General features: G+C 37.1%; 1 protein-coding gene across 2 annotated transcripts in view; it reads right to left on the bottom strand.

The window, feature by feature from the left end:
* LOC123308474 (trace amine-associated receptor 1-like) overlaps nucleotides 1-24,950 on the bottom strand; it is a 50,920-nt gene extending 25,970 nt beyond the window's left edge. The window contains exon 1 of one of the 2 annotated variants that reach the window (XM_044891135.1): nucleotides 24,774-24,950. The gene's annotated coding sequence lies outside the window, so the exon portion shown is untranslated. Of the gene's footprint in view, nucleotides 1-17,014; nucleotides 17,128-24,773 lie in introns of those variants that run through there. The other variant, XM_044891136.1, reaches the window with a different exon arrangement.
* Between the last annotated feature and the right edge of the window lie 1,069 nt (nucleotides 24,951-26,019).

Here is a 26,019-nt window from a genome sequence, read left to right as displayed (position 1 = left end):
CAGTTCTCGCATATTAAATTGGTAATTCAAAATTTCCGTCTGAAAATTTAAATCTTCAGAGCTCTTCTGAAAGTACCAGCTATGAAGAATGGGAAACCCATTGATTCGACTCCTTCCCATTATTCCAACAGTTAATAAACAAGAGTACACAACTTTCTTCATCTACGAGATAACGTAGGAAGGCAATTTTCTCAGAGATTTCCCCCACAAAGGAGGCAAAACAGGAAGATGAGCTCATTGGATCTGTTTGCGAAACATTTTAAATACGTAGGTACTCTAATTACACAAAAATGAAGTAGCGCCTTTTCAGTAATTTCGGACTTAATGATACGCGTTGTGATTTCTATTTGTTTTGAAGGATGTTCTTTGCCACCCTTATTTATGAGTTTACCGGGAAACGATAGAGGGAGGGAGGTGTAGGTTTATCGATAATTCAGATGCTTCACTTGGATCTCATAGATTATTCAGCGACTGGAAGGGAATGTCTGTCCATGTTGAAATATCGAAGGTTTCCGCTAAGCCTGGGAAATTGAATTATGATTGTTAGTTATATGTTTCAGGTGAGGTTTTTGTTATATCTATAATACCCTTGGTGATCAATGTCCTTCGTATGCGACCGTGAAAAATTGGACTGCAAGCTTCAAAAGCGGTAAATTTTCCATTGAAGATGATGACCGATCGGGAAGGTCAGTTTCTGTGGCAGTTCCCGAAAATATCGATGCAGTTCATGAAATGATTTTATCAGACCGTCGAATTGAGCGAAAACGGATATCTGAAGCACTGAATATTTCATACGAACTAGTTCATCATATAGTTCAAGTCCATTTGGACATGAGAAAAATTGCTATAAAATGGATCCCCAAATGTTTGAATGTTGACCAAAAGCGTGCAAGGGTAGAAGCATCGCGTTCGATCTGTGCTCGATTTGAAAACGATATAGACTTCTTAAACCGAATTGTTACTATGGGTGAGACTTGGGTACATTTCTACGATCCAGAAACAAAGCAACAATCGATGGAATGGTGACACTCTGGTTCTCCGAGACCTAAGAAGTTTCATATCCAAAAACCTGCTGGAAAAGTTCTTGCTTCAGTTTTTTAGGATTGCCATAGCGTAATCATGTTTGATCTTTTGGATAAGGGTAGAAAAATAACCGGAGAATACTATTCGAAATTACTGACAACTCTATGGTAAAAAATTAAAGAGAAAAGACACGGAAAGCTATCCCAATGTGTTTTGTTTTTGCAGGACAACGCCCTTGCACACAAATTACATGTTGGCTAGAACACCCCCCTTATTCACCAGATTTGGCTCCATCCATCATTTCTTTCCTCAACTGAAGGAAAAGTTTAAAAGGCCGTAAATTTTCTTCCAACGAGGAGGTAATAAAAGCTGTGGAGGTTTGGTTTGCAGAGCAAGAAGAAAAATTTTTTTTGAAAGGTCTAGAGACGTTGCAGGTTTGCTGAAATGAATGTATCCAATAAAGAGGAGAATATGTTGAGTAGTAAAATATTTTGACATTGAAATTTTGTTTGGTACTATAGTAGGCTAAGAATTTTTCAATATATCCTCGTATTCTCAAAATATTCGCATCAATTTTTGAGCAGTATGTTCATTCGCCGTCTTATATGTTCCAGAGAGAGGGTTTGGTTCCTACTCATTCTGAAATAATTTACTTGCCAATGTTTCCCTTGGAAAAACCTTGTTTCTAGTGTTTCCCAGTCGAAAAAGATATATTGGGGAGGACAGTAAACAATAGGATTACGAAGCTCTTCCTCAACCGATGAAAAACACATCGAGACCGATCAAGGAGACCAAGAACATCGAGTGAAATCTCTGGTGATAGAGTACAGCTCGTATAAAAGCAGATTTATCGGGAACGGAACTTGTGTTCAGTCGCTTACTTCATGAGGCCAAGGCAATATCCGGAACGAATAACGTCCTGGGATAATCCAGCACACAGAATGAACTGTTTAAGTTCGTGGCAATCTTCAGGTTTTGCCCGATTCCTACGGTACATATGGCTTTTGGATGAAAAAGGGCTTTGTTTAGTGGCCTTGCAGAAGAGGGCACGAATCAGCAAGAAAATATATACAGCGTGGTCCAACGAAAACTTAACACCGAGATTTTGAAATGAAAACGTGGAAAAACGCTCGGACCAGTCAATTTCAGCTTTTAGTACAATCCCTTGATTTTGAATAGGGATGAGGGGTGTTCCGATAACTGATTTTAAAGATCGTATCGAGTACTATCTGACCTTAAAATTTCGCTTCAAAATATCCATCGATAATGAAGTAAAAGCGAAAATAGTGAAACAGGCAATGTGAAATTTATCTCGAGAATATTATTCTCACAGAACATTTCAAAGGTATTTAGTAGTTATGTTGTTAATATTTTTTTCCTAAAAAGTATACGGACCATGTTTTTGATTCACCTTAGTCTATGATAGGTACAACAGAACTTAAGAATTACGTTCAGTCACAGAACCTCAACTTTAAAATCCCATAGAACACTAGACGACCTTGCTTATTGGGTTGTTAACATTGTCATTAATAAGAATTTACTTGCTGCCTAGTTATGGCAGTGGAGGGCTGCAGTTCTAATTCTATTCCTGTACGAAACATAAAACTCTCCGAAGAAGAAGAAACCTGCTAACGTTATTACATCTTTTCCAAAGGTTCTTATTGCTATCCAGCTGTTTAATATGAACTAATTCGCCAAAGAAACCGTCTGAAACCCTGACGTTTTTCAAGATGCGTTTCTGCAATTCCATCCCTATTCAGTTCACAATACAGCATGGTCGCTAGAATGTTTACTCAGACTGATTTCAATTGATCCTTCATATATGCACTCGAAATTGTGAATGCATGTCACATACAATCCCCGTGGAATTGAATTCGTTTCTAAATGTATAATCCAATTCGTTGATGTGGGAGTGTATACCGACGTATCTGGAGTGTATGGCATCTCATCAACAAACACTAATTATATTCGCTTGAATATTCGGATGCCCATATACCCTTATTGTCAACTGACACAATTCATTCTAGTCTGATTATGTATGGCAACTAAGAATTGTTCGCCGGAGTTACATCTTGTGAGCTTTTTAACACGTCCTCATACGAGCGTGGAATAACGAATGATCTACAGTAAATTTTGGTTCTTTCTAGCGATGTTTCCATGACAGATGCTTCAAGCACGAGGGCAGTCATTTGAACTGAGAGGACTAAAATTTTTATGAACAATGGATTCAAGTGTTCTCAGTCATCCAATTATGCACTGCGCAAAAAAATTAACGCACATTCTGAAACTCTCAATTTTAATGAAAGTTAACTCTACATTGACTTTATAACTTATTTTTATGTTCTCTCGGGAAGGTTTTGAACGAAACAAGACACATTAAATGAAAGAAAAATTCAGGATTTCACCGAATCTTATGTGACAGAAGAGAAATGAACAATTTTCAAAATACTGAAATGCTGATAAGTGATTTAATACTTGGTATTTCCACCCCTTGCGTTAATTACAGCTCGGTAACAACGGTTTATACTCAAAATGAGTGATCTTAAAATGTTCTGATCTAATCCTTCCCAGATTTCTCCAAGTTGGATTCCTAAGTCATTAAGAGTAGCTGGATGATTTTCTGAACTTCTCAGCCTTCTATTGAGGTTGTCCCAAACCTGCTCAATCGGATTGAGATCTGGACTTCTAGCTGGCCATTCCATTCGAGAGACTTCAACCTCTTCAAGGTACTCCTGAACGATGCGCGCACGATGGGGTCTGGCATTATCGTCCATAAAAATGAAATTTTCACCAGTGTATGGGGCAAATGGCACTACATGCTCTTCAAGAATGTTCCTTATATACTTATCAGCATTCATAGCTCCATTATCAACGACCACTAGGTCTGTGCGAGCAGTCAAAGATATTCCACCCCATACCATAATCGATCCTCCCCCAAAACCAGTAGTATTCAGGAAATTGCACTGAGCATATCTTTCATGTGGACGTCTGTATACAAGGGAACGTCGATCACAATGGTAGAGGCAGAATCTAGACTCATCTGTGAAGAGAACTCTTTCCCAATGGCCTCTTCCCAATGGATATGCTCTCTCGCAAAATCTAAACGCGCCCTTCAATGGGCTGGGGTAAGAGCTGGGCCTCTTGCCGCGACACGAGGCCTTAAATCATATTCTCTGAGGCGATTTCTTATTGTCTGAGTGCTAATTTGCACCTCATGAGTTTGCTCAAGCTGAATTTGAAGGAGGCGAGCGCTTGCAAACCGTTGTCTCAACGAAGACACTCTCAAGTAACGTTCTTGAATGGCAGTTGTTACCCGTGGTCTACCCTGTCCTGGTCTTCGGACATTTATACCTGTCTCCCTGAATCGCTGCAACATTCTGGACACACTTGTATGGGAGTCTCCAAACCTTTCTGCAATTCTTGTGTATGTCCACACTTCTTCTCGCAAAACTACCGCTTGGGCACATTCCTCTTGGGTCAAATTGCGTGTTTCGCGTTGCATAGCGATCGAGTGTAGAAAATCAAATGAAAGAAAAACTATTGATCTCTAGAATTGATCGAGAACAACTGATTTCAGAATGGAGACAATACATTTAAAATCTGATATCATCTTTTTTTATTCCTGCTGGGAAAAAACATCTGTATTGAAGAAAACCGTTGAAAGTGGATAACATATGCATGCATAATTCTGATAAAAATAATTATCATTGACAACACCTTCAGTAGAATAAATTTCCATAATGTGCGTTAATTTTTTTGCGCACTGTATTTTTTCACAATAATAATAAGGAGATATAAGAGTGTTTTTCTCCGAACTTTATTTTTTCGAAAATAGTTTTTGGAATTTATTTGGCAGGTCCTGTTATAACTTGGTATAGCATGCTTTACAGAACAGCACGTGTCATTGGAAAATAAATATTGTTCTATTCAAAAGGATCTGTTTCTCGACATATACTCAAATATTTCATGAAACTAAACTGCACTCAATACCCTTTTTCACAGAACGATGTAACAAATGTTACTTCTCAGAAGCTGAAATCAGATACCAGATGTAATCTTAGCTTTCTGGATGGATCTCTTTTCCGTTATCTCGGAGGAACAATCCAGCCTGGATATAATCAGCATCCTGTTTTAGAACGACGTATTTTCTACCTGAATTCGCTCGGAAATTGAGGAAGAAGTTGAGGGAGTTGTGTTGCCTAAAATCTATTATTCTTTCTTTCGCCAGGAACTAATATCGCATGAGATGTTCCATTATATTCTTTATCTTTCCCGGTGGAAAATCCCTTTATTAGGTGATTCTTTCTTCGTGATATAATGCGAAGAGTTTTTCGAACGGAAATTTAGGGATGAGAATTTTGTTTGGTGAATGATTCCTCTGGATTTTTGTGAGCAACCCAAATGATCTCAAGCTTTATCGTTAGATCGTTCAATTTATACAGGATCGTTCTTTCTTAAGCTACAACTCAAAAGATTGAGAGAGACTTTGTCTTTCTTGACAGCAAAAGCTAGGCCTATTTACCTACACCAACCTTATATGTCCAAGATTGAACATTCTCGATCTATTCAAGAACTGAAAAGTCTTAAAAAATTTTCGATGAGGGGCTATTGCCTGTGTTCCATTAATTTCCTGAAATGAACCAATAAAGAATTATATTCCTAAACAATTCTCGTCACGTATATAGAGACGAAAAGACCATGGCGATCAGGAAGTCCTCAATTGTGACTTTATCTTTTACGAGTACATTTGAATTTCATTAAACCCGCTTCGAGTTGAAGGCTGAAATGAATTGTCTATAAACACGACATGGCAGGTCGATGAAATAACGTAAAAATTATAATTAATTAGAGTAATATTATTTTCACCTCGAATTGCGAACGTAGATGAAAAACGCAAGTTTCATACAAGGTTGGAAATTCTAGAAACTAGTGGAGTTGGACTGATAAAAATCCATATCTTCTCCTGAACCTTTCCACTAATTTTTTGTTCAGTTACTATAGTTGATCTCTGTTCCTACAATCTGGAGATTTGCTAAAAATGAAAGGGAATAATTCCTTCACTCTACTGCTTGAATTCCCTACAGGCCTCGAATATAAAACGAAACCTCAAACAAAGGAAGAGGAAACCTTTTTCGAACTGAATTATTTCAGAAGGAAGGATATTATTTTAGTTCAGAAAGTTCGAGCTGGTATCTGAAAAGATGATTGATCTTTAAATGATGGATCACAATATCCAACAGCAAGTGTGAGAAATTTGATCACAATTGAAATAACAATCTTCTAGAGTGTTATTGGGGAATATGTCCCGATTATTTCCAGTACTTCAAGTTGGTTATGCTATCAGAAACAAGTGGACTTCTAAATATTGGGCATATTTTAAGGACACTTTCGATGCGCAGTTGAATTATACAGGGGATTCTACATGATTTTTCACAGCCGAAGTAAATAATCCATCTGTTATGTCTAAGAACTTACGAACTTGGTTGAAGTGATTATTAAGACTTCATTTATTATTTCATCCTGCTATTATGCATAACTAACTGAGGTTCAAATTTTCTAAACGATAATGATAATCTCCTCAAATGCTACCAAAAAGTTCAGATGGTATATACAGAAGATAGGAAAACAGGATTGAAGCATTCAACAAGTGAAAAAGCCAACATGCCAAAAGGAATAGGTATCGGAGCAAAAACATGCATTGATGAATTGTGCAATCCTTCGTGAATCTAGGATTCCCCCCCTGCTATCGTAGTCGGGTTGAAAGAAGTGGAGAAAAACCGATATTTTCCAAGGCCGTTGAACTGATGCAGTTTGGAAGATAGATGAATGCACCGTATCCAATGTAGGTCATCTGATATTGGTTTCGTTCGATTGATTTCATACTGGAGTGAACTAGGACATCGAGAGTGAATCCAACGATCTGTTGCCCCGTTTTAAAGATATAGTATGTGCTATTTTATGGAAGCCTTGCCCCATTTCTCTCACACTTTGCACTCAGCTCTCATACATTCCCATTGGATTTGTTTCTTGAAGAGCAGTTTGGACTCGCTGGAATGCATGAGAAATAAGTTGAGCGAGAGAAATTGAAAATGATATTCGTGCTGAATGGAACTCAAATCGACCAGTCTGTGTGTAGTCTAGCTTTGTACCGGTATCTAGACTCTAGAATATCGATCAATAATGCAACGGAAATGGCTTCACACTTCTGGAAGTATTGAATTTTGCATTTCTCAAAATATTGACATGAATTCAATGATTGATATTTACCTATCACCTTTTTTATCTTCCATTACGTTAGGGCTCGAGTACAAAACCATTATTGTTTCTCCTTTGATTCTCTCATAGTTTATATTTTGAGATATGTTGATAAAAAGGATGAACAAACTTGTCTACATACTAGACTAGAGTAGGGGACCAGTTGATGAAATGATAACTTTCAGATCGTTGCTTTTGAAGTCAGAATAACCAAAAGTTGTGGTCTTTTGCCCTGTTCCAGTTGAGAGAGAGAGAGAAGTCACTGGTCGAAATATCAGCCTGGAAAATGGTTACAATTTAATAGGATATCGTATTCAATCGTTTTTGAAAGTATGTAATCTTCGAGAAAATCGCTGTAATATCATTTAAAACCCAATAACAACTTGAATCGATCCAATAAAAATCAGTTCGAGACATTTCGTCGATCTGGTCGCCATTTTTCTGAAGTTTGGTTTTTTGTATATGCTTTATGAATGTTCTTATTTTGAAATGAAGTCAGTTTATCAACGGCTTCGATTTGAAACGAGTTTTCTGAAAATGCCAAGACCAAAGATTATAGAGTTAGCTCTATAATCTTTGGCCAAGACGTAAATTAACAAACGCTGAGACTAATAGGACTATCGGAATGCTACAGGGTGGCCTAACTCAAGTTGTTGTAGCGGAAAGGCTCCAAGTCAGCCAAAGTGTGATATCTCGACTTTGGAATAGGTTCAGGGAGACCGGTTCCGTGTTGGAAAGATCAAGGCTTGGTGGGCGACGAAAAACAACACCTGCTCAGGATCGTTTCATCACCGTTTCGGCGAGAAGAAACCCTACATCTACGTGTAGATTGCTACGGAATACCCTTCAAACTGCAGATGGGTTCCAAGTTTCCATCGAAACCATCAGACGACGTTTGAGAGAGGTGAATCTAGGTTCTAGACGTCCATTAAGAGGAGTTCCATTAACACGTGACCATAAGCGTCAAAGACTGGAATGGGCAAGGCAACATATCAATTGGAACGATCAATGACGTAGTGTCCTTTTCACTGATGAAACCAGATATGGACGATTTTCAGATTCTCTAAGAATAAGGGTATGGACAATCCCACGCATACCCCGTAATCGTCGCCATGTCCAAGAAGTCCATCCATTCCGAGGGGGTAGTGTTATGGTATGGGCCGGGATATGTTTCAACGAGCGCACAGATCTACCCATTTGACCTGGGAATATGACCGCCTTACACTATAGGGAGCATGTCATTGACAATGTTGTGCCAAATTTTCACGCTGCTATTGGTGAAAGTTTTCAATTTCTAGACTATAACGCTAGACCGCACCGGGCCTCCATAGTTGAGAATGCGCGCGAGGAGCTTGGTATTCCACATTTACCAATACCTCCGCACTCACCAGATTTGAAATGAGATATGCTCCAAAGAAGATTAGATAATCATCAACCTACTCCAAAATCCTTAAATGATCTGAGAGAGCATCTGCACCGTTTATGGAACCAAATTCCGCAAGAAATGTTCAACAACCACTTGTGTAGTATGCGAAGAAGATGTCGAGCTGTTATTGATGCGCGTGGAGGCCATACATTGTATTGATAGTCTTAAAATGCTTGAATTCTCTGGGAATATACGCTGTATACGCTGCAGACCTACAGGCTAAAATTAATTTGCAACTTGAAATCATATTAATATGAATTTTTGAGAATTTTCTCAATTGAGCACATCCGTTTGATCTTGATTTGCTCCAGTATAAAGCGGAAGACGTTTGTGTAATCGTTATAAGTTTATGTAAAAAATATTGAGATGATCTTCCAAAAACATCAATTTTTTGTCGAGGAGTTCATAATATCTGAATCTACTCATGAACTGAGCAAACTGACAAAAAAAACGCTAAACTCCAGTCCTCAAGTGCAATTAAATCTCTATAGAGTATAAGGAAACAACTGGAGATGAGTGAGAACATATGAACCGTAATTACTACTGGTTCTGTCAACATTATAACATTAAAGCAACTGGAAGTCCCCGCAAAATTAAGTTCCGAACACACAAATGAACGATACGTTCAGGCCTCAAAGTCGCAGAAACTCCACATGATAATACGAGCGGTTTCATATACATGTTTCCCGGAGGGAGAATGAATCCAATTTATTTCGGAATGATTCCGAACAACAGAGGCTGGGTAAACATTTCCTCCAGACCATCAACAGATGTTCGCCGGCAAGATCCGACTGAATTTCTGATACGTGAGTATCCGGAGAAATTGGTTCTCAGAATGAATCTGGGGTATTGTTGGGCTGCCATCGCTCCTATTCATCAGAATGCGTTTTTGCTTATTTATTCCGGCATCAACATTCAATACCAGTGGACGATGCGACGTTATGGAAAAAAGTAAAGTAGTATTCCGGGACAATACCCCAGTTTAATCCGCTTTTCCAATTAGGTGGCGTAAATATTTGATTCCTTTCGGGATTTATGAATGGACGCGATGGGGAAGTTTTCATCAATTTCCCTTATCAGAATGGCAGAAATTTACTTTTCAATCTCCAAGGGTTCTGAGGGTTGATTGGGAATCGATATAGATACATATGAATAAATGATTGCGTGGGAATTGAATTCTGGCCTGAGTATAACCGAGAGTTTGAAAAGTGATTTTTCCTGGGAAAGAATGTTTTGATATTCGGAGTGAGCTTTTGTTGGATTCTTCTGTCCAGAGAGAAAAGGTTTCAAATCGATTTGAAAAAGGAGGAAACATTTATAATGTCATCTTCACTATGTCCTATAGCGTTTTTTTTTGGTAAAACTAGGACACATTGGTATAATTCGCATACTTCATTGAAGTTTCAGTGCAAGAAGTCATCAACCTAGAAAATCTAAATACACTGCGCAAAAAAATCAACGCACATTCTGAAAATCTCAATTTTAATGAAAGTTAACTCTACATTGACTTTATAACTTTTTTTTTATGTTCTCTCGGGAAGGTTTTGAACGAACCAAGACACATTAAATGGAAGAAAAATTCAGGATTTCACCGAATCTTATGTGGAAGAAGAGAAATGAACAATTTTCAAAATACTGAAATGCTGATAAGTGATTTAATACTTGGTATTTCCACCTCTTGCGTTAATTACAGCTCGGCAACGACGGTTCATACTCAAAATGAGTGTTTCTGATCTAATCCTTTCCAGATTTCTCCGAGTTGGATTCCCAAGTCATTGAGAGTAGCTGGATGATTTTCTGAACTTCTCAGCCTTCTATTGAGGTTGTCCCAAACCTGCTCAATCGGACTGAGATCTGGACTTCTTGATGGCCATTCCATTCGAGAGACTTCAACCTCTTCAAGGTACTCCTGAACGATGCGCGCACGATGTGGTCTGGCATTATCGTCCATAAAAATGAAATTTTCACCAATGTATGGGGCAAATGGCACTACATGCTCTTCAAGAATGTTCCTTATATACTTATCAGCATTCATAGCTCCATTATCAACGACTACTAGGTATGTGCGAGCAGTCAAAGATATTCCATCCCATACCATAATCGATCCTCCCCCGAAACCAGTAGTATTCAGGAAATTGCACTGAGCATATCTTTCATGTGGACGTCTGTATACAAGGGAACGTCGATCACAATGGTAGAGGCAGAATCTAGACTCATCTGTGAAGAGAACTCTTTCCCAATCGGCCTCTTCCCAATGGATATGCTCTCTCGCAAAATCCAAGCGCGCCCTTCGATGGACTGGGGTTCTCTGAGGCGATTTCTTATTGTCTGAGTGCTAATTTGCACCTCATGAGTTTGCTCAAGCTGAATTTGAAGGAGGCGAGCGCTTGCAAACCGTTTTCTCAACGAAGAAACTCTCAAGTAACGTTCTTGAATGGCAGTTGTTACCTGTGGTCTACCCTGTCCTGGTCTTCGGACATTCATACCTGTCTCCCTGAATCGCTGCAACATTCTGGACACACTTGTATGGGAAACTCCAAACCTTTCTGCAATTCTTGTGTATGTCCACCCTTCTTCTCGCAAAACTACCGCTTGGGCACATTCCTCTTGAATCAAATTGCGTGTTTCGCGTTGCATAGCGATCGAGTGTAGAAAATCAAACGAAAGAAAAACTATTGATCACTAGAATTGATCGAGAACAACTGATTTTAGAATGGAGACAATACATTCAAAATCTGATAATATCATCTTTTTTTATTCCTGCTGGGAAAAAACATCTGTATTGAAGAAAACCGTTGAAAGTGGATAACATATGCATGCATAATTCTGATAAAAATAATTATCATTGAGAACACCTTCAGTTGTAGAATAAATTTGAGAGTTCCATAATGTGCGTTAATTTTTTTGCGCAAAAATCCAAACGCGCCCTTCGATGGGCTGGGCTAAGAGCTAGGCCTCTTGCTTTTGAAAATCAAACGAAAGAAAAACTATTGATCACTAGAATTGATTGAGAACAACTGATTTTAGAATGGAGCCAATACATACAAATAATTATCATTGAGAACACCTTCAGTTGTAGAATAAATTTGAGATTTCCATAATGTGCGTTAATTTTTTTGCGCAGAAGCATTTTCGTCTTTGTGAACGGTTAAGATGTTGTTGTTGTTATAATTTTGTTATCATCCTCTTCTGATACTAGGTGTTTTGTTTTCTATGTCATTGACCACTATCGAAAATATAAAACTTTGAAGGGTGAAAATATAACCTTGAAATTTTGATAGTGGTGAAAATCTCCTCATTAGAGTTAGTGTCATTTAGTCCACCAGTTCTGAGAGGCATTCGACCAGAAAAGCTTTTTCTAATCAGCTAGTAAAATTAGATGCTGATGAAAGTGTTCACGATTTAAAGTTTTCTCTCATCAACAGAGTAAACCATCAAATTTCCATAAGATACCGGACTGGACTGACTGGACTGTGATGAATGGAGTTGGTTCAGCATAGAATTATCCCCCATTGTTTGTCAGAATTTTCCCTGAAACTCTACCCCTGGAGACCGATATTTGACCTCAACCGTATCGGCATCTAGGCTCAAAACGGGGGCACATCCATAATTCGACATATTTGACATGCAGTCGGTCCCACACAGTCTTCAATATTTCATGGCGAAACAGACGTCAGAATAATGCGTGCCGAGACCTATTTCAGCCAGTCGTCTGAGTAAATGGAACACTGGAGCACACTAGGAGTAATGACTCGGCATCAATTCATCAAAATTCTTTGTTCTAATTCGGCTGCAGCGAATCGACTCGACAATCGTTTACGACATAGTTCTGGAACGATTTAACAGTCGGGATGATTCCATTCCTGTTTGTCTTATGGATTGGCGAGAGAGAAGTGTCAAAGGATCGATTCTATGGGCGCACGTGGAAGGTTTGATGGGTATTGATGGGCGAGGTTGGGGATATTGAAAAAGTTTGTACGAGAAAATTTGGTGCCATGTGGCTGACTCTTACGAGTTGAAGTTTGTGGTTTGGTCATGTCGTGAATCGATTCGAGGAAAGAATTAATAAGTGAAAATTATTATTATTGTTTTTATAATATGAAGGAATTACGTACAATTGACAAAATCCGATATACACTGCGCAAAAAAATTAACGCACATTATGGAAATCTCAAATTTATTCTACAACTGAAGGTGTTCTCAATGATAATTATTTTTATCAGAATTATGTATGCATATGTTATCCACTTTCAACGGTTTTCTTCAATACAGATGTTTTTTCCCAGCAGGAATAAAAAAAAAGATGATATTATCAGATTTTGAATGTATTGGCTACATTCTAAAATCAGTTGTTCTCGATCAATTCTAGTGATCAATAGGTTTTCTTTCGTTTGATTTTCTACACTCGATCGCTATGCAACGCGAAACACGCAATTTGACCCAAGAGGAATGTGCCCAAGCGGTAGTTTTGCGAGAAAAAGGGTGGACATACACAAGAATTGCAGAAAGGTTTGGAGTTTCCCATACAAGTGTGTCCAGAATGTTGCAGCGATTCAGGGAGACAGGTATGCATGTCCGAAGACCAGGACAGGGTAGACCACGGGTAACAACTGCCATTCAAGAACGTTACTTGAGAGTTTCTTCGTTGAGACAACGGTTTGCAACCGCTCGCCTCCTTCAAATTCAGCTTGAGCAAACTCATGAGGTGCAAATTAGCACTCAGACAATAAGAAATCGCCTCAAAGAATATGATTTAAGGCCTCGTGTCGCGGCAAGAGGCCCAGCTGTTACCCCAGCCCATCGAAGGGCGCGTTTGGATTTTGCGAGAGAGCATATCCATTGGGAAGAGGCCGATTGGGAAAGAGTTCTCTTCACAGATGAGTCTAGATTCTGCCTCTACCATTGTGATCGACGTTCCCTTGAATACAGACGTCCACATGAAAGATATGCTCAGTGCAATTTCCTGAATACTACTGGTTTCGGGAGAGGATCGATTATGGTATGGGATGGAATATCTTTGACTGCTCGCACAGACCTAGTGGTCGTTGATAGTGGAGCTATGAATGCTGATAAGTATATAAGGAACATTCTTGAAGAGCATGTAGTGCCATTTGCCCCATACATTGGTGAAAATTCCATTTTTATGGACGATAATGCCCGACCCCATCGAGCGCGCATCGTTCAGGAGTACCTTGAAGAGGTTGAAGTCTCTCGAATGGAATGGCCAGCAAGAAGTCCAGATCTCAATCCGATTGAGCAGGTTTAGGACAACCTCAATAGAAGGCTGAAAAGTTCAGAAAATCATCCAGCTACTCTTAATGACTTAGGAATCCAACTCGGAGAAATCTGGGAAGGATTAGATCAGAACATTTTAAGATCACTCATTTTGAGTATGAACCGTCGTTGCCGAGCTGTAATTAACGCAAGGGGTGGAAATACCAAGTATTAAATCACTTATCAGCATTTCAGTATTTTGAAAATTGTTCATTTCTCTTCTTTCACATAAGATTCGGTGAAATCCTGAATTTTTCTTCCATTTAATGTGTCTTGTTTCGTTCAAAACCTTCCCGAGAGAATATAAAAAATAGGTTAGTCAATGTAGAGTTAACTTTCATTAAAATTGAGATTTTCAGAATGTGCGGTAGTTTTTTTGCGCAGTGTACTTCTTCTTTCCTTGTTCCCCAACTCTTTTTCCTTTTAGGAGAGCAGAAGGGAAGAGGAGAGAACTGAGGAATAAGAATTTGTGGTCAAGACATATTCTGTGACTGAACGTAGTTGTTTCCTTGAATCACTTCATGTTCCCAAAACGAAAACCAGAATGACACAAACCTACATATCGTAATTTAGAAGAATTCTTTCATTCAAATACCTATTTCTGATGTCATCTAGTTGTAACTAAATGAATAGTTCTATTCTCAAAAATATTTCATTCTGTGTAAACGGTCTTTGACAAGTGATATCGCTCATTGCAAATTCTTGGTCTCTTCCAGAGGATCTGTCTAATTTATTACTCGTGGTTATAAATTCTCGTATTCCCAAATGGTTAAAAGGACTGCTCGACGAGACCAAGGTAATATCTGTTATATCTCTCATTGGGGCAGGCAGCAATTTGCTATGAGGGAAGTTGGATCTCAAAACGACCAACATAAAAAAAACATTTAATTCGGTAATTGCGGAAGAGTGAGAAAACGGGAAGTGTAAAAACTTTTCCGACTGTTGAACCTCGTTTAGAGGATGATGTACGGGTATGGTTGCAATTTGTACGTTGCATTAAACGTGGAATGTCGATTTTTCGATAACATTCAAATAGGGATATTATTTCAATGAGTGAAAATAGCAGAAGTATAATGATTCAAATGTAAGCTGTGAATAGTTGAATTTTTCTCGAATCCTCACAGTATTGTTTTGGGTTGTTGTAATTATCGAATGGCATTGAATAATAAGCATTGTTCAATGAAAATGTTATGAATACTTTTCTTATTTCACTAGGAAGTGATTACGAATGATGAATAAACTTTTTCCAAGTGACAATGTTCTGTGAATTGTGTTTATTAAATAAGATTGAAAAAAATCGTTGCCTCATATTATTTCCTTCTGAATTCTGTTGTTAAAAATCATTTTAGAAACCCTGATTTCTCTCGTCTTGGACTTTTTTCACTTGAAATATGGTTGAGTGAATGCGATTCAATTTTATACCTTCATGTGATCGAAGCAGCTTCATTTGAATATACAATAATGTCATTCCAAGATAAATTAGAAAAACACATCAACAGCCTTCCTGAATTTTCCGAAAAATACATCGAAACATAGAATATAACTTGTGATTCCGCAGCGCCATTTCTTCTTCTTGGATGTTCATCAGTTTTCGATATAGCGGAGATAATATAATATAAGAGATAATATAAAAGCCATTCCTGGTTTACGCCCCGGATGGCTGGAAAACTCTCTTTGTCGAAATACGTGAAAATACGTGCTGCATTTTCCATTCAACCGATGTCAACAATGCTGGAATTCCATTCAGGTTTCCCGAATACACTACAAGAATATTTCATGAAGTGCATCAAGTATGCTATTATACCAGGAACAACTCCTGGAGTTGTTGAAACCTATGTGTCCCCTCAGGAAAAATATGTCTAGGCTCTTCGTAGTAAAAGTTCAACTTATTCATGGAATAGAGTAGACATTGTACTTTATGTTTCGATGGACAAGAAGTTGAGCATCAAAACAATTCCGTATTCCAATTCGTTCAGGAGGTAATGATGTTTTGCTGGGGAAAGTGTATGTTTGAGGGAAAACTTGCACTAAGTTATAATATTTATTCGATGGACAGACGTTTGGTGAGAAAGTTTTTAAATGGAATAGGTAGGTATCAGAACATTTTGGGAGAGTTTCCTGCAGAGGGAGTTGTGATGTTAGTTCATTACCCCAACGAGGATACAGGAGACAAATTTCAAGATAACTTGGTCATAAATTGTTCGATAGGACTTTTTCCTTTTTTACAACGAATATGCATGCTTATCTCCACCATCTCTATTTGACTTTTGAAAAATGAAAGTACATACGGGGATTCTGGATAACGTTGGCTTCCATGAGAAAGAAATTAATTCTAGGACGAAATAAAAGGTTACCATCTGGAAAATTTTTGCACGTTTAAAAACCCCACGTTTTGAGAGTCCAACTGATGATGTTTCAAGCTAATGGCTTCTTCATGATACAATAGTTCAGAATAGGTAAAAAAATATGATAATCTTGGAGAATAACTTCAGCAGGTTGACTCTATTCCATATATTTTGTATTAAACTCATCATTATATTACTTCACCCCCTCGCAGGGCAATCTCAAACCTTGCATGGAACCTGAAAATGAAAGATTCATCCAAAACATCATAAAAGTCACGAGAAAAATCGTGAACTCTGTTGTAGTTTTTTTCAATTCATCAGGAATTTTCTAATATCTATTTACAAGTGAGGGTATGGGAATGCAACTTTTTTCCTCGAATGAAATGCACTGAATAAGTACTAGTCCAAGAAATGTTCAAATTGAATTCAATATCAATATCAAGTTTGTTCCAAAAAGAATTCCAAAGAGAGAGAAATGCCCAATGCTCATACATACATTATAGACAAACAAATACATAATGTTTGAACCATACACATGTTTCGATATTCTTATATAATCTTCAAGAGAATGAAGTAAAAACCCTTTTCCTTGGATTTATTCTTTGTTTCGAAATACCTGCTCTGTTTTGACATACTCTTTGAAAGATACGGGACCATTACGTGGCTTAAAATAAACCAATTTTTGTCTCACCTTCCACCGACTCTGCAAATTTTCCACCGCAATATCTTAACCCAATTTTAGATTGATATTTAGGTACCGCCATAGCATTGATGACTTTCATTTCCATGTCACGTTCGTCACATGAGTCTATTTCTGTTAAAACCGATACAGTTCCAGCAAACAAAACGTAGGCTTACATGACTACTACTCATTCACTCGAATTTATTTATAGAACTGTTTGTTTTGTATTGCTGATCTACCTGTGTCTGTCCCCGAAGGAATAAAACGAATTTTAGAGTTTATCAATGTCCGTGTCTTGTTTACCAACAAGGTGAAACCCCTAAATCGATAGCCTTGCACAGGAAAAAAATGTGGAGTATAGACGGTACGGATACATTCTGTCGCCTTCAGATAACACTCTCGTTATTGGGAGATATCGTGGGCAGCCTGGAATCTATAACGATTTCGGCATTTCTACCCTTCGAATAAAAATATACGCGATTGTTTTCCGCCGTATAAATGCATACAGAAGACGAATAACAAAGAATATAAATATCGATTTCGCCGGAGATATTTTTCGGATGCATTCGAAGTGATTCATAAAATCAAATCTCGCTTTCGATTTCGTGTCAGCTAATGGAGTTTCCGAATAATGTTTATTCCATTTGCGCTCCTTCTTGAACTGCAAATGAGTTTTTTCACTGCTCTGTTTCTCCACGGTTTCTTTCACCTCGAGATGGTTGCTCGAAGGACGAATTGCCGAGCTTTTATCGTGTATAATATCATGAGAAAATATTACCGGCAAAATTTCCGAATGGTTTGTAAATTCTGCTTTATAGTACGGTGCAATTAGACAAAAAAACCGAAAAAGTTTCCCTCCAAATTGTTCTACACAGTCACGCCATTTTGAGCGTCGGATCTGGAAGAGGGTACTAGCATTTTTCTACGAAATAATTCCCAAAAGAATCATTAAAAAAGCAAGAGAACACAAATCTCCTCGGCAAATATCTTCGTGCCTATCTACCTAACATATTTTCGAACCTCTCCTGCGAATTGAGGTTTTATTTATAAAAGTTTCGATCCTGATGGTTTCGGGATAGAATTCACGACTTCGAAGACGCCGAAATAAACAAATTCACAAGTTCACATCAAACAGATGTTATAACTTATAATGCGAATCCAACAAATAAAAATTCGCGGAAACTGTGGAAAAAATGTGAGCGAGAGATGGAAATAAAAACTAGGTCATCCCTTGATATTTCCATCTGAAAATAAACATACATATTTAATTCGATGATACTCTCACGGAAGTTGAGGAAAATAAATAATTAAATTCGAGAATTTGTGATCTTGTTCGTTGTTTTCAGTGTTACATGAATAGTTTTCATTTATGAGCCTGCATAATTTTTGTATCTATCGATCTCAGTTTTGGATTTTTTTGCTTATCAGAAAAAAGACTTGTCAGTATATGCCTTCAACAATATTACCTATTTTGAGCAATAAATATCTGAAAATTTAGTGATGAATGATTTAACCTCGAAGTTAAAGGACATTATTAGTTCATCTCCTTTGTCAGGCGATGCAGATCATTGGATCTTCGAAATGTTACCTCAAAATTGAAAAATACGGAGGTACGATGAATTTATTCTGAAATTTAATCTTGAAACTCCCAAGTGATTGAAATTTTCATATTATGCCACAGTTGTAGTCTGAGCTAGTAAGTAATAAGAGTGACACCAAATTTTATGATTTATCTGGGTTAATTCTGCAGAAAATAAATGAAATCTATCTTGAGAGACATAGCTTTGAAGGGTTTTAGCCTGCAGTATTTGAAATTCCCCATATACTTGAGGGTAGTGACACCCTGTATATTGTCTGATAGCAAAATATCCTTAGGACTTGATTTTATCGAAATAGATCGGCCGGTAATCAATGCTTGACCACATACAGACTAAAAGGATCTTTTCAAAAATTTTAGGGAATATTTTGTTTGCCAGGAAGATTAAGATAGGGAATCAGAATACTTTTGAAAATGTATTTCTACCCAAACAAAATGAAGATGCTGCAAGTGGAGTAACTCAAGAAGATATAGCGATATCTCCCTGTAAAAATAACCAACATGAAATAAATAACCGATTCGAATACTGAATTGGTAACAAGTGATCTATGGTGAGCTAGGCACATGTTCAGGCTTTGCCAATATGAAGTTTTTTTGCGAGGTTGGATAGTTGGATAATCTAATCGAACTCTATAAAAAACCGCAACTTCTTGAATGAAACCTAACGAATATATCCTTACACCACATTCAATTACACTCACGTAAGGAAAAGGGAGAAAATATTTTTTTTCACGAGAATGCTGACAATTTATTTCGATCATCTCATGGAAAGAAATTTCTCGATATTACGCGTTGAAAGAAAAACTGAATATACGAATTTTGGTTCCAGAGTTTTCAACTGTGAGAGTTTTTGATTCGTTACGCTCTACTGAATTTTCTATTGTAGGAATGATAATAGGAAAACTGACATCTTTTAACTGGGAGAGGGTAGAGAATATTTCATACCATCCCCTCAGTTACGTTGCAACTTTTACGATCTCGTAATTCTTCATCAAAGTTAGGTGAAAAATATTGCGAGTAATAAAGCGAATCTCATTTTTTGTTCGTTTTATCATCTGATATAAGAGTTGAATACACAGTAATTTTTCATTGCAATATACACCTAAAATGATGGCATTTTATGGGCGTATCAGATGAAAGTGAGATTACGGTCTTGACCTTCACGGATCATTGTCAGAGGAAGGGCCACAATGAATTTGTCGCGATGTGATTGTCTCTATATGGAAGCAGAGCCTTCTACGGTATAAAACACGTCAAATGCGTATAGAAAATTACATACTTCGAGCTCAAGATGGGGGTCGTAAACTTTATAACTTACCGTCGTCTCTAGAGACACAACCTAGAGCATCCCTTAAAACACAGCATACATTATGTTCTAAAAAACTAAAACTGGTCAAGTTTTTGCCATGCAAATGCTCTGTAATTCGGGTCAGAAATGAATTTTGTATAATATTCAAATAATCGGTCACAGAAAATCCAGTTTTTATTGTTCTACATCTTCAGTCAGTTGGCAGAAGATTAAAGAAATTGCCTTATCTGATGGATAATAAACTTGAAGAGAATGCCTGCCAGTCTATTTCTCGTTTATTCGTGGAATGAAGTGACAATGATTTATGTTGTGTCCATCCATCCTAATTTACTACAGATTTTAATTTCCTTTCAAGATCGAACTAATGAAATGTAATTATAGTCAACATTTTCACAAAAGCAAGCTGAATAATGCTTATTTTTCGCAGTAGATACTTTCAAAGTGAAGAAGAATTGCAACATACAAATGTTCAAAAAGTCAGAGTTCGGTTTAGAGGAAGTATCAAATTGTTCGAATGCACACCCACAGTTGACCTCCAAAACTAAATACAGTACCTAATGAAATTATTGCATTGAACATTCAAGCCTGGTACCACAAAGTTTGGGTCGGATGATCAGCTCTTGAACGAAGGATTCATATCGATTTTTTTTCGATCGATAAGTCAGTTAAAATATCATTCTTGCATCGAATGATGATCTATACACTGCGAGTCTCTAAATTGGAAATTTATAAAATCAAAGGAAAAATTGGGCTAATTCATGCATTGAAGAACTTCATTTTAGCAACACTTGTTCAGATTTTGATGAATGGACCCTCAATATTTTCGAAAATATGTTTATTTTTCCTCAATTTTCAGCAATTAAATTGAATGAATTAAACTGAAGACTGATATAGACGTTGTCGAATAATATACTGAACCTTTAGCCAGTTTCATCTATTTATTCCTTCTTTCCGAGAAAAAATCTGCCGACGACATATGGTCTCCGAATGGTATTTTTGGTTTATTGATATCGAAAATAAAAGATTGGAATCGAGCCTAAAAATTATAAACCCTCTGCAGTGCACGATATAAAGGTTCTATCTGTCTGTTAAGTGTCCACTGCGAAAAAGTTCATATTTTACAGTTGAAACCTCAAAAATTTGTGTATCCCGACAAACTAGTTGATGAAATTCTGCAAGCAAGGGTTTTTGTAAAATCCTAATTAAATTAATCAAATTATTTGGTGAAAATAAAAATACTAAATTTTACGTTCTAGTGGTCGAGATCATTTTGAAGATTTACACAGAACGGCTATGTATTTCTGGGGTTAAATTAATAGAAAAAATTCTTCAAATGTTTTCGTAGAAAGCTGGGAAGCCAACTGAAGAATCATTTTCCAGAAAAAAGAATTCACAATGTTATACCAACTGAAAAAGCATCTGAATTTTCATCAGACTGAAAAAGGAAACTAGCACTTCGACTATTCAGTTAGTTTTCTCCAAAATGACTGGATTTTTGTCAAGGAAGGGGCGCTTACTCCTAAGGAGTGTATTCCAAGAAGATTTTTCCATATTTTAACCTGCAACATGTTCTCCATTATATCAACGTTAAATCTGGGCACGCTTTATATGAAAGATAATTGAGAATAAGTTCAAGAAATTGGAAAAACCATGCTCCGCTCACCTTCGAAGTAATTATAGTCTTTTTGAGAAAATTGGTGCACGCGTTTTCCCCATCTAATCAAAAAAATTCAATGTAATTCACTAACCCATTGTTATTTCTGCTGAAGAGGGACAATTTCTTAGAGAATTTTACGTCTGCAAGAAACGAGATTCATCTTCCCCATATGATAATGGGGGAGAGGGAAGACGAATGGAGCCTTGAAAATACAGAGGATTTCTGGAAACAACAGTTTCAAGGTCACCGAAGCGTTTTCCGCGGCTCTCCCAAGGGGAAAATTCTCGTCCTACTATTTCATAATTTACATTGACGACGCTTCGGAATCGAGCGGGTAAAAAAAATTGTTCTGATAAAGGGCAAACGGTGTCGTGTCACTGAAAAAGGGGTGAACCGCATCGTGTTTGGAGGGTTTGCCAGGAGTTTTTTTACGAGTCTGTTGAGTGGAGGAAAAAGCTGAGGAATGAGAGTGTCAGCTGATAAAGATCCATTTCGTTCTACTAATTAGAATATTTCGAAAATTGCGTAATTATTCGAAAAGCTTGGTTCAGTTTTACTCATCTGAAATCTTTTCTATCACTGACAGTTTTCAAGTTGAAGAATTATCTGATTCTTTTTATATTGCACCTAAATAGATTGCTCATGGTACTCCTTACAATTTTCTTCGGAGATATAGGGTGTTGAAGATGAAAAACTGGGCTTTCTGCTCAGAATTGACCAATTTTCCATTTATCCTGCGAATACCCAGCCGATGATTCGACATTCATAATAGTTTTTCATTCTGTTCACAAGGCTAAAGGAGCCTTCTAAAGTTAGCACACACAAACTTCTATAATAGGTCCAATTTTGTCCAGCAATTTTTACATTTGTCCAAGTGCCTTCAAAGATGCCATTTGAAATCCTTTTTAACAATTCTGGTATGCTTTTCAGAAGATGCTAAGAAATTTTTTCCATCTCACTGCCACATGAATTGGTATACGGTGAGAGAATGCCTTATCTATTTTATTTACGAGAATCGGGATCAGTGTAAAAGAAGTACCGCATTATTTGAGGCAAGCCTGTAAGCAGCATTCAAATTAAGGGTAAGTCTCGGGGTAAGTTTTCACATTTCAGCACTTCAGAGTCTTCAGATTGTTTTTTCAACACTAACTCCATTTTTGGAGTGGATTGTGGCTGATCATGTCACTAAAACTTATTTCTACTGCTACTCAAAGGAAACGATTGGTAATTTACCTCTAAGCCACGATTAGATTTTGAATATTTCTTTGCTTGTGACGTTTTCTGGCAACCAACGCATTTTATAATAGGATGATAACCTGAAGACAATATGGCTCCAATATGACGCAAATTCCAATCCTGCCACCGATCTAATCTGATTTGTGCAGAAATTAAAGTAGGCAGAAGTTTGCCGTAGAAATAATTGTTGCCCTGAATATAATCTGAAGCCGTTTCAATTGATTTCAATACTTAAACGAGTTCCTCTAAGTATTCTAATTTTATGGCCGAGAAAGTGTCAGTATTACGCAACTTATTAAATTATGTTTAATTTGTATTTACTTTATATTGAAAGTTTTTTGAATTTCTGCCTCGTTTTTTCAATTTTCTATTGAATAACCACTTGTATATCTATGGGATATGACTTCCCAACATAAGGGTCCTGTAGCGTTCCTCGAACAACTGAAGAACAGAAGAAACATCACTTGGAAGACTGGACCTAGTCGAAAGACCCTCCCAGTCAAAAGCAAGAATTGGCTATTATTAATTTGAGTACTGAAGGCATTTCTAACGACGAGGGTGATCCTCCACCAAGATCAGCAGAAAATTTTTGACGCAGAGATGATATCCCTCCCAGTGCAATTGAAGGACAAGTTATGTAGCTATGATTATTTATTTTTTTCTTCATTCATCGTCAAGTCAAAATAAGTTTTGATGAAAGCTTTATTATTCTCTTTTTTTCTAGTTTTCTGCTCTGTTTCTTTGTTTCAGATTTTATTTCGAAATGGAAAGAGGATGAAGAAATTTTTATGTCAATGGAAAAGAAGCCCTTCAGTACTAAAAGCTTATTATGTGAACAAATTTGTCATCACTACACTACTTACGGGGAGACAGGGTTTTCTTACTGAGGTTTTTCCCCAAGCTCTTGAACCATACACAAAACAAAATTGTATGGTACCCCGTTACACTAACCTTTGCTAAAACTCATACATATGCTATATTGTTTGATAACCAAAAATGTATTTCTTACATTCAAAAGAATATATATACAGGGTGATTCATAACTATTGGGACATAGGCTAAGGGCAGATTGTTTGGAATAAAATATTGCGATAGGACCAAATATACCTCAATAAAATATTGCTGTGGAAAAATATACAAGGCGTTAAAGTTGAATTTTTTATTAGGGGACATAGTAATATTTTCTTCGAAGTTCGAAAGTCCTTTATTAAAAGAAATAGAAAAGGCACAGAAGTCGGAAGAACATTTAATTTAAGTTTATTCTCTTTATGTTACATTGTTTTTAATTATGCTTCATCGTCCGAAATAAATAAATAAAATAAATAAATCGTTACTTCAAATCCCCTTCCGATGCTCTGAACTGTTCAATTGTGTTTTTCTTAAAAACGGATGAAAAAATATACATACAGTCTTGTATCTTTTTCCACAGCAATATTTTATTGAGGTATATTTGGTCCTATCGCCATATTTTTGTTCAAACAATCTGCCCTTAGCCTATGTATCAATAGTTATGAATCACCCTGTATATTAGCTGCACTACGGAATAATGAAGGGAAATTCATCTTGTGGAGCAAGGATATTTTAACTGATGTCCACGACAATCTTCAGAAGAGTATTTATGTTTTATGTATTTTAAAGACATAAGTAACGAAATACAAAATACTTCAACTATGTAATTGAGTTAATGTCAAATCTGCAGAGAATAAATGGGTGATTTGTTAATTGTGGGAATCATTCGAAATTTTGAGCTTTTTCATCTTCGAAACCTTTTATCTTCAAAATTCGTCGTAGGATTTTTGTGAACCCATAAACTTTTTGCCAAGAAAGTCAAAATCTATAACATACGAAAAATTCTGGAAATTTAACCGAAAAGGATATTGGAGGCTCCTTTGGATATGCCGAAAAAAGCTGTTTCCCTCGACTTTCTTTCTGATCAATTTCCAGCGTTTTCCCATGAATTGAAACTCACCGCATATACAAGTCGCCCTGCCACTTTCTCTTTTTGAATCGCTCTGCTCGATGCCGCGTCGTTAATCCACAAAACACGCGTCCAGACGCCGTCGTCGACGGCTGAGAGCACCGGAGGATCTCTGTCTCGTACGTCACCGCTTTCGTAGCGGCGGTTTCACTGTTACTGTTATCAGGAATTTCCCGACAGCGCTCTTTGTTGACGGGACCGACGCGTCGCGCCTACCGGTGGCAGACGACGCGGGCCGCCTGTTGGAGGGCCCTCCGCGCTCGAGGAGTTAATTTGTTGAATGGACCTGAAAAAAGCTGTTAACTTTACGCAAAGGTTAAGTATTGATGTTCTTATACTGTATTTAATCTTTTCTGTTTCTTTTTTCATCATGACATTACCTCATTTCGAAAAAACAACTCTCCAAATTCATATACAGGGTGTCCCAAATTCGATATCCACTCGGAAACAAGAATAGCCAGAGTTCCTCTTTTCCAGAGTAACAAAGAATAGCAAAAACCGTAGCCTCCTACGATCCTTCGTTTTTGAGTTATTAGCAAAACTTGAGATTTTGATGATTTCGAAAATTTCTCATAACTTCTTTGTCTTTGAAGATACAGATCCGAAACTTGAATCCACTGACGAGCTTAACATTTTTTTACCTGTTCTAGATTTCTAATTATTAGGCAAACTTTTTTTAAAAATCCAAACTTTTATTGAATTTTTTATTTCTGAATTGAAAAAAATCGTTTGTCAGTAGATTCTACGTATAAAAGTTCCTGTAGAAGGTTCAAGTTTCAGATCAGTAACTTCAAAGATGAAAAAGTTATGAGAACTTTTCGAACTCGTCAAAATCACAATTTTTACTAATAACTCAAAAACAAAGAATCGTAGGAGGCTACGGTTCTCACCATTTTTTGTTTCTCTGAAAAAGAGCTAGGAAACATGACATCGGTTTTGCTCTAGCTCTTCTAGTTTCCGAGATACCCTGAATGGACATCGTATTTAGGACACCCTGTACAGCATTGAAACTGGCGATACCGTTTTCGAGATAATAACCATCTCCTAGAAAATGTTTGGATGATATGTCTACTAATTCAAATATTCTTGTTGCTAAAGATAAAAGTAAAGCTGTGAAGGTGAAGAATAGTCAACAAATTATTTTGTTTTCAATCCTCAATAAAAAGTGGGAATATCAAGATCCCTACATATAAGTAAAGATGTTGGCTATTATCTCCGAAACGATTTTAGGACTAAA

The sequence above is a fragment of the Coccinella septempunctata genome, chromosome 2 (assembly GCF_907165205.1).
Source record: "Coccinella septempunctata chromosome 2, icCocSept1.1, whole genome shotgun sequence".
Lineage (NCBI taxonomy): Eukaryota > Metazoa > Arthropoda > Insecta > Coleoptera > Coccinellidae > Coccinella > Coccinella septempunctata.
This window is presented reverse-complemented; position numbering and strand designations above follow the sequence as displayed.